The sequence below is a fragment of the Phasianus colchicus genome, chromosome 1 (assembly GCF_987193195.1).
Source record: "Phasianus colchicus chromosome 1, bPhaCol1.hap1.1, whole genome shotgun sequence".
NCBI lineage: Eukaryota > Metazoa > Chordata > Aves > Galliformes > Phasianidae > Phasianus > Phasianus colchicus.
Genome location: NC_143436.1, coordinates 27,195,791 through 27,206,291, shown reverse-complemented (window position 1 = coordinate 27,206,291; position 10,501 = coordinate 27,195,791). Strand labels below are relative to the sequence as shown.

At 36.0% G+C, this 10,501-nt stretch overlaps 1 long non-coding RNA gene across 1 annotated transcript; it reads right to left on the bottom strand.

Moving 5' to 3' along the window:
- Positions 1-249: 249 nt before the first annotated feature.
- LOC149919464 (uncharacterized) lies at positions 250-9,396 on the bottom strand. The gene is made up of 3 exons (XR_016463592.1): positions 9,347-9,396; positions 8,693-8,825; positions 250-1,430 (listed from the first exon to the last, which is right to left on the bottom strand). It is a non-coding gene; the product is annotated as an uncharacterized LOC149919464 (long non-coding RNA).
- Positions 9,397-10,501: the final 1,105 nt, after the last annotated feature.

The window sequence follows — 10,501 nt, the reverse complement described above, 5'->3', positions numbered from 1 at the left end:
GCACTGTAGGGGAATCAGATCCTACAGCTTTTTCGTAATTTTCTGAAATCTCTTCTTTAATCAACACTTCTGTTCTTCAGAAGTTAGAGGGAATCTCAAAGTTAAATACAAAGCAATAAGAAACACTCATATGCAGACTTTTTGTTGAATGTTTTTGCTGAACATCTTTTTCTTCTTGTGTACATTTTCATATCTCACCTTCAAAAAAATAGAAGTCCACGAGGATCCAAATGCTGCTCATATGGGCACCTGTGACCCAAATATAATATTTTCTGGGGTAATGAGATCTGACGTCAGATGGCCAAGAGGCTGTTGTCAGCCATTTGAATATTTCACATTTAGCTTCAGCACATTTTGTAATGCTCAGTCTAAACAACTTGCTACTAAAAAAATGTATTAGCCTTAGTAAGTCCCATGATGATGAAATTTACGAACTGTCCTTTCACATTGCTGTAAACTACGTCAGTAGAAATACATAGCCATTTTTTCCTTGAATTTTTGATATTTTGGTTAAAAGGAACTTCTTAAGAGACACTGTTGAGGGCTGGATCAAACCTCTCTCTGAAACTGGCTTATTTTTCTACAAAACAAAACTTCACTCTTCATTCTTCACTCTTGGAAAATCAGTGGTGTGTGGATGCTGTTTGAGAAGGGGCGTAGCCTGCACAGTCAGAGGGGCAGAGAGGGGCATACAGAAACCTGGAGCTACATCCACAGAACACAGTATGATGCCCTACCTCATCTCTTCATCTCCAAAATGTGGACACCAAACTGTTTTTACTGGGTAGCTCTCCTCTTGGAGCCTAGCTACTGGGTATTGCCTGGATGGCCACTATGAAAGCAGGAAACCTCACTCCAGCCTGAGCAGGCACTAGCATATGAAGTCTAGGGGGAATCTAGTGGGAGGCTTCTTGTCTTGCATGCTCATAGAAGATAATATTTTGATCAGAGAACCTTTCTTTGTTTGCCTGATTACCCAGAAAAGCAATTTTTTAACTTCTTAGTAGCCTGAAATGGATGATCAATATCACTTCCTATACCCACGAAAATCAGATTTCATCAATTAAAAAAAGCTCTGGGTGGTAAAGATACAGGTCTTGGTCTGAAATTTGTTCTCAGACAGAATGTCACGTGTAGTTACAGACCAGAAATCTGTTGTTAAGTCTTACAGGCTGCAGCGGCTTCTGAGCATGTCTAGGTTTGCAAGTGTCAAAATTTTATAACTGAATCCTCTGGCTCTGGTAAGAGGTAAAAACTGCTAAGAAAACTGGCATAAGCAGAATAAAGTATAGAAGTTGTAACATGCATGGATATCAATTTCAAAAGCCTCAGTATGCAGCAGGCCAAAATATTCCAGAATTATTCATTCTGCAAGATAACTTTTCTCATTCTCTTGTTTCTTTCTGTCTCTTCTGGTGCTCAGTCCCAATCTGGAAGAAGAAAAACAGAACATAACCTCCTGCTCACACAGAGAATGAAAAATCTCGAGTGGCATTTTTACTGGTCCCATTTAAAGAGAAACCTTTGGGACATCTTTCACACTCCACACATCAATGGGAAATGACAACAAAGAACTGGTACAGCTGTAATTGCAAAATGAATTTCTCCCACATTCAAATTCCTTTAGGCATTTTGTGGCTACCTCCACCACATTAAACCATCTCAACAATTTTATGTTTTCAGACTTTCTGTTTTACATTCTAGACTTTAAATACAGCAGATACAAGGCTGAGATACTTTCATAATTTACAAAACAAATAGATTAATAATGGGATATTTTTGGAAGAAAGTTCTTTCTGTGTTTCTACAGAAATGCTTTTTAAAAATGAAGTAGGTTTTAAAATAGACTTCAGATTACAAAGTGAATTTTAAGAATAATTTAAAGAAAAATAAATCCTTTCAAATAAATTACTAAAAAATTTTTGATTCTGCAAAGGAGAAGAAAACATGGTCCTATGACAGTTACATATTTCAGAATTAATCTCTCTGTACATGTGTGCATGCATATACATTTTGTTTCTTTTTTTTTCCACATACCCAATACTTCTAATTAAAAAAAAACCAGACACAACCTCAGAAATGCTTTGTAACATTAAAATGATCGATCTATCTTTCCTTTTTATTTTCCTGTCATTGTTGAATTACTAACTAAAATTCAAGAATATCTGTAGAAGAGAAGCACAAGCTTCAGCACTTCTCTACTGCAATGAAGACGAAGGCTCACGTATGCAGTGAGATGTCAATGCTCTTCAGGCTATAGGCTTCATTTGGTCTGTAAGAAGTTTTATACAGCTAGTTACCTTTTCTCAAGGTAAAATAAAGAGGAAAAGTTGCAGCAAAATCAGTCTGAACAGATAAATGCTATTCTGTGGTGGTTCACAGACAGACCAAAAGGAGCCTGCTCTTTGCCCAAGAGCTAGTAAGAGATATTCTCAGAAAGCAACTTGCTAAACACAGAGATTATTACTGGGATAGTGTGGGAAATCCAGGCCATGAAGGGTCTTCAGCACGTTATCTTCCCCTTCTAGATGTCAAGGTTGGACCATGAAGAACTACTCCAGTATGAATAATGTGGCAGTGGTATTGTGATTACTGTTGCAGATTATTTTTTTTTTATGCACCAAGGAAACATACCTGAAAAACTATACTGCAGAAATTTATCAGTTTCTAACTCTATAACCATTCCTCAAGTCTGTTCCTTGACCAAATCCAGTAACTAAGGTGACTAAGAGAAAGAAGGAAGAAAGAGGCAGCCCTGAAAAACAAAGGACTTTGTAGAAGAATTTTAGCAACATCAGATATTTTCTTGGGAAATGAAGATGGATCAGATGACTCTCACTGTTTCTTTCTTATTATATCTTCTTGCATACTCTGCAGCCTGCTTCAATGTTCGTACAATTTTTCTTGCTCACTTTAAGTATAGCTGGATTTTTTTTTATCAGGACTTCTTGCATATCTAAGCTTAAAATTGCAGAGAGATGTTCATCAGAAAACTAAATTGGTCATAGTATTTGATTATATTGAATTCAAGCAATTTTATTAAAATAAATATCATTCCTTAAAAAAAAAAAATTAAATCTGTCTATCCTGAGCTTTCAAATGTTGATATTTGAATTATAATCTAATTACTGAATGATCCTAATGGTAGACAGAACTAACAGGGTCTTTCATGCTTTGATACGTGGATGCCCAACATCCTAGTTTGCCTGGGACACACTGAATGAAAGAATTGTCATGGACCACATACAAGATATAATTATTTTAAATAACAGCATCAGAACACCTTTTTTAAATAGTTTTTATTAAAAAAAGAAAGCAACTAAAACATAAAAGTAGCAGGTTGAAAACATAACACTTTAATGTTAATACATTTATACCTAGGTATGTTAACGTAATAAAAGTAATCTCAAGGCTTCCTCAGTTTGCAATGTCTCATTCATTGAAAGGTGGATTGTTATATGCTTTCAAACATACACTCTCAAAACTCTTCCAACTTAATGCAATGTAATGTTAATCAGAGAATATTGAAAGATTATTGCTGGGTACGTTAGTTCTAAGGTTATCAGATAATCATAGAACAGCCTGGGTTGAAAAGAACCATAATAATCATCTAGCATGAGACACTTTTTAGGTAAACTTCATGTCAAAAGTAGTTATTTTCCATTAACAGCAGCAATCTTCACTTCAAAAAACTACCGTTAGTTCCCAAGGTCAAGAAAAGACATTCTATTGAGTAGCCTAGTCTGATACAGTGCTTACCATGAGTTATGGTATCACATACCTAAGAGAAAAAGCATGACAAATATGCTGAAATTACAATTACAGGTGCATTTTCTCATGATACACTGGGAGTTTTACAAGTTAAAAATAGCAATGATAATGAAAAATAACATCCTCCTTAAAGATATGACAGAGAATATGACCATCTTAAATGATGGTAAAATTTTAGCGAAATAGCAGCTTCTATGTATGCACCCCTCAGTTTCATTGAAAACAATGGAAAATTGTCATTAAATTCAATCTGTTTTCTGTTGTCTATGGAGAGTATCTACAATAGCACAACACTTTCTGTAAATATCTACTTGCCTCAAAATTGTAGTTCTGAAGTTCTGTAGCTAGAAGAGTTATTTTCTTTCCCTACATTACTATGCTAGCCTCAAATACATTAGACAATTAGTTAATAGAAAGGGTCTCAAAGCCCTTAGGAAAAGAGCAATCAATTAATGTCTAAGATTTGGAACATTCATGTTATCTTAAAGCTGTGAGGGAGTGTGCGAGACGGTCTCTCACTTTCCATTACCTTTTATCCTCCTCAGTCCTAGTCCCACAGACTTTTCCATGTATGACTGCAGATACATATGGCATGCTCATTACTTTAATTATAGTGGAATAGGAATCTTTTCCTCTTTTCTTCTTTTTACTAAATGAAGTGAATCAAGGAGTGCTTCCAGGAATACCTATTTTCTTAGTGATTATATGATGTTATATGATGCATGTCTTTTTTTGACACACGTATTCTGAGTTTTTGCTTTGCATTTGTGGTCCTGAAAGAAGTAAAAGGCAAACATTAACAGCATTCTCACTGGGTATTACCATATGATTCTCTATTAGTTTTGAATTTTTGTTGTGACAATCACAGCTGAGATTTAGAAGACCACATGGATTTGACAGGATAGTTTTGATTATAAAATACAAGATAAAAATTATGCAAAGGAAATTGAAAAGACACTCTATCCACTGAGTTCTATGATATTTAACATGTCAAAGGGCTAAAAGAAGAATGTCAAGTTTGATACTGAAATGCGTGCTTTGCCTGACATAAAGAGTGTCCTCTCTGTAAAGACAGATATGGATTCATAACCAAACTTCAGAGAACTACCTATTTCCAGACTGGTCCTTCATGAAGCTTGAACCTCCAAAGCAGATCCAAAGGAAACAAAACCTTTCACTGGAACAACATATGCAACAAAAAGTATGTATTTGTTAACTCTTCTACATAGCAAGTATTATTATTATACTTGCTATTAAGAACATTTCTGAAACTTACAAAACAGCTCTGAAAAGTTTAGATTGAAATATGGCATTTGTGTTCATGTTGCATGAGATATGCATGGAATGTACTGAAGTGTTTGACAACCAGCATTCACCAGTATCTGACAGTACAATCTTTACTATACGAGACTAATGTTCCATACAGAATTAATAGTAACTGAGTTAGTTAAACTGGAAAAGAAGATCATAAGATATTAACGGTGAGAATTGTGATGTTGGAAACATCACACAAGATGATAACTACCGCAGTTATGAACACTACTCTGGCAAGGAAGTGATATATCATACTTGAAAAATATTAGATTGGTATCTATATGATTATTACTACAGCTATTTTAGACTCAGTGCAGTTCTATACAGGTTTGCTTGCTATTACATGTTATTAGTGACCACTGACTTATTCGATTTTCATTTATTATTTTTGAATTACCGGAAAAGTTTACAGGTTTTTTTATGTAACGGAATAAAAATGAGGTATACCTAACCCTAAGGACAATGCTGTGGTTGCAGTCAGACCAAGAGGTTCTTCCTAAATCGGAATTCTGTCCTGACTGATATTTATAAGAGTCTTTCCCTCTGCACTGTATGTAGGAAGACTCTAGGAGGCTAAGGTTTTAATTTAGGTACCTTAAACATCAAACTGAGTATATGCATTGTGATTACATCCTCTGTATAGGAAACTGTCTTAATATTACAGTACAAATGACAGCAATATATTAAGCACACGCAGACATGCTCAGAAGAAGGAAGTTAAATTCCACAGGCAATAGCAGGAAGCAGTGAAGCACAGTAGCCTACAGCAAAGCAATATTTTACCACACAGCAGTGTCATATGATTGACACAGTGATGGCTACAATTCTCATCTTAATGATATTGTGGTTAGGGACATGAAAGGGAAGAGGGCTTTGCTTGTGCAAACTATGCATGTGCATTTTACTGCACAGCTACTCACTGCTTTCTGTCAACAAATGGTTCAAAGTTCATTAATACAAAATCTAGAGGAAATTTTGAACTGATGAGTAGCTACAGACATTTTGAGTCAGTCTGCAGCTTCTCTCTAATAATTCACAAGGTTTGTGTAATTGCCTCTCCAAGATGCCTGTGATACCATCAGAACTCAGCATGCTCAGTTCTGGCTCTGTCCCCCATTGCCATGGCAGACATTGTTCCTGAAGGGAAGACTGATGAGGAACTGAGTTTGTGAATCACTTCAACCAATAACAAATTAGTATCAAGTTCTAGAACAGTGCAAATACAACTAATTACTTTTCTGACCCTTTAAAATTACTTTGTAGCTGGCATTACTCATATGTGGAGATTTGAAAGAAAACAGTATGCAGTATGCTTCATCAAAAAAAGCAGAATTAATTTTAATTGAACTTAGTGCGGTGACTAAAACAAGAATTTGGCAAGTATCAATGTATTTATTTTTTTGTAAATCTAGTTATATTTCAATATTTCAATAGCTATAGACAGCAGACAGACATTTTTGTTAGTCTAAAGCATATCATATGCAGCTTTCTGAAGAATTTATACCTTCTGACCATTAAAATATGATCAGTTGTGGACTATCACAGGGATGATTTTTATTGCACAAGGAGAAATTTTTTCATGTCAGGTCTCCCTCCATTCCCCTTTTACTGGAGAGTCTCACTGCCTTCTACTAGTCCACCTCCCAGATCCTCATTGCTAAGGAACTTACTGTGCATCCTAGTCATACTGAATTTTACTGTACATTTAAGAAGCTTAGAGAAAAGATAGAGAAAAACCTAATTTAGCTGGTCTGTAGAAGTGACTGCTTCTCTCACAGTTTACTTGAGCTTCCATTTATCTCACAAGCAATAGAAATTAGCTTAATTACAGGTATTAGATGACATCACTGTGTTGCATACCCATAGTGTTTGTTACATGATGACTACCTCAGTGTATTAGCTTGATTTGATTACTCCTTCTCTGCATCCTCAGAACTGAACATCTGTGTTCTCTGTGACAAGCAGTCAGGATCCAACAATCTGCCACTTGAGTGCAGGGACAGAAAAGGAAAGCAGATGCCTTTTAATACATCTTCAGAATAAATAAATAGAAAAAATAGATAGTAATCAATGTGGAAAAAAAAAAAAAAAACAAGTCATCTTTAACAGTGCTTACTGTTCAGAAGAAAAGAACAATATTTTAATACCTATAAATCAAAATCTCTTTATCTTAAGTAAGAGGCAAATGAAAGCAGGCAATGAATTTGACCTACCATAGCATCCAGTGTGTGATGGAACACACCCACACCATTCTTTTGTTTATTTCAGACTATAACACAATCCACTTCCTCAAGAGTGAAATATTCAGGGGCTAAGCTAAATTAACTTTTAAAATTAAAGTATTAAGAGGTCAAATACATACCATTTAAGAAATTCTATTGTTCTATTAATTTTGAGCAACTATACTTATTTGGATTGTAAGTTAAGAACTTGCTTATTGTGAAATCTTTACATGGAACAATCTGTGTTTCTCAGAGAATGGAACCATCAAGAAGCAAAGTGCAACACATGATGTCCTTCTGAAACTGAACTGAGAAATGAGGCTAAGAAAGGAGATAGAGCTGATAAAGTAATTTGTTTGGGACTTGATAAACGATGGTCTCTGATATGAAGAACTCTATGGAAACTTTTGTAAGTCCTATGTAATCAAAAGGGCAATGCTATATAAGTGATCGTGAAGCATGAGCTGTCTGTCATTCACTGCAGTGGTGACCCAACTCTGAGTTGTCCTGAAAGTTCAACAAACCTAGTGTGACCCAGTCTGCTCTGATTTCTTCCTTTTAAACTTAAATAGTAAATTTATTAGCAGTTTGAGAACTTTTCATGGTTGGTTGAGTCTCAAAAACTATGCTCTTTGAAAGAGTACAAGAAATAGAGCATACTGCAGCATTCTGAACCGTCAGCTAGGCAAACCCAGATCATAACTTCAACCTGAGTTCCTTCAGGTGGTATGATTTATTATCCAAATATGAGACCAACAGAGCTGAACATAACTCCCTGACTAATATAAAAGCCCTGTGTGGCAGGACACAGAAGTGGATAAAAGCAACACATCAGCCAGCTAAAAAATGAGATAAATAAGGAGTACATATTTAGTGTGTGTGTCATTCCCTTATCCATGTGAGGTGTATAACCAGCAGATTCAACTCTGAAAGGACACTATTCTTGTGAAATTAATGGCTGCTCCAAAGCTTCGTAGTTGGTTGAGACCTTAAGAGAAAATTATGTTGTATGTGTTTGTGTGGACACAGGCATATGGACAAATGATTCAACAGAGTTTCAGAGAAAAAAATATGCAAAGTACAAAAAGTTATTCATTATTCATAGAAAGATACAAATTTTAGTTGTTATCTGTTAGAAAGCAAAAGTATTCACTACTTGTTAAGGACCCCGTAGCTTTCTCATACACTCCCTCCTTTGTGCTTAGCCCCAATTCCTCCATGCCCATCTCTGCATATCTGGGGGTACCCAGTGAAATCCCCATGGAAACTATCACACAAGTGTGTAAATACATGAGGACACTGCCACACATTGAAGGAATTATGAAATAATTTAAAAACAAATAGAAACTTGTTACAAGTTGCAACATGTCTTCCCAGGCAGGTACCTGCTTGAAAAACATCCACTGGTCACTTCATCACTTTGACAAAGAGAGGCATCTTCTCTGGCTGTGCCTTTGAAAGTACTATTGACTCCCAGAACTTCTGGTTGAATCCTCTTGCTTTCTTTAGAATGCATATCTGAGAGACAAAAAGAATAACATTTTCAGAGTTGCTTATAGGGCAAAAATGTCTAACTTGCCTTTCAGAAAAAATGCCCTCAGGTTTCCAGTAGAATACCATAAGATGGAAAATAAGAATGCACACCACGTTGAAAGTGTGATACCTTCTAATGTTTCCGTTTCTTCCTGTTGTCTTTTTCTTATAAGAAATTTCAACAGTATTTCTGCTCTACCTGTGCAGATATTTCTCATACACCTGTTTGCAGATATATATGAAATACAAACTAACACAATCATACCTACTGACATAATATATGGAAGACTCAAAGTTTGGTTAATATCAATAACACCTGTCAATCTAGATAAATGGGATGAGTTCTGCATAAGCATAAAATACTAAGAAGATTTCAGTATTATTTCATGGATAAATACATTTCACTTGTATAATCAATGAATAGACAGATGTTATAATTATGAAATGTACAAGAGAGTTTGGCTGAGTGGGTTATAAAACCACAAAAGAATAGATAGAGTACTTACCCTTGTCTTGGGCTCACTAGAAAACTCCAACGTAGGAATCTCCAGAAAAAGAGCCTTTCAGACTGCTAGTCAGCTCTTAAATGGGTCTAGGAGAGGTGGAGCCAAGCTCCACCCCTTCCAGCAGCACAGGTGAATTGCCTTCACACGTGCTCCCAGGGCTGACTCATTGCTCACCTCAGGTGATAATCAGAGGTTCAGGCCATGATTCAGCAGTTCCCATACACTGCTAAAAGAAAAAATTATTATATTTTCTTCATAGCAAAAATCTTTACATTTAAAGATAGCATGCATTGGACTTCAGCTCTGAAAGTGTTTTCCCTGCCATCCTTCTGCTCAGTTATATCAATGAGAAGTAAAACTGAGATCCAAATTTAAATGTAAAATTCTGATCATCTGCGCTAATCATCTAAGCATGTACACTCAAGTTATAGTACATAGCCAAAAGCAGTCACCCATTTGGGAGCAAATCTTTTACTTATAGAACATCTTTGTACAGAAAGAATATAAGACCAGCATCCAGATAATCAAACGCAGTGTGATCTTTCACAACTGGAAATGACAGCCTCACAGTGAACCTTTTACAAATACATTGGTTTAGCTCTTATGCTGTCCATTTAAAAAAATATTGTCAAATCATTATTTCAACAACTGAGATTTTTTTTTTTAATATCTAAAAACATATTTGTCACCTCAATACAGAAAGGACATTGAGGTGCTGGAGCAGGTCCAAAGAAGGGCAACGAGGCTTGTGTTTAGAGAATATGCCCTATGAGGAGAGATTGAAGGAACTGGGGCTGTTTAGTCTAAGGAAAAGGAGGCTGAGGGAAGACCTTATTGCTCTCTTCAAATACCTGAAAGGTGATTGCAGTGAGAGTGGGGTTGGTCTCTTCTCACTGGTGACAGGTGACAGAATGAGGGGAAATGGCCTCAAGTTGTGCCAGGGTAAGTTTAGGTTGGATGTCAGGAAAAGCTTCTTTACAAAAAGGGTTGTTAAGCACTGGAATAGGCTCCCCAGGAAGGTGGTTGAGTCACCATCCCTGGATGTGTTTAAAAACCATTTGGATGCAGTGCTCAGGGACATGATTTAGTGGAAAGTTAGTTAGAGTTAGGTTGTTGTTGAACTTGATGATTATATATTTTAATGTGGCAACACTG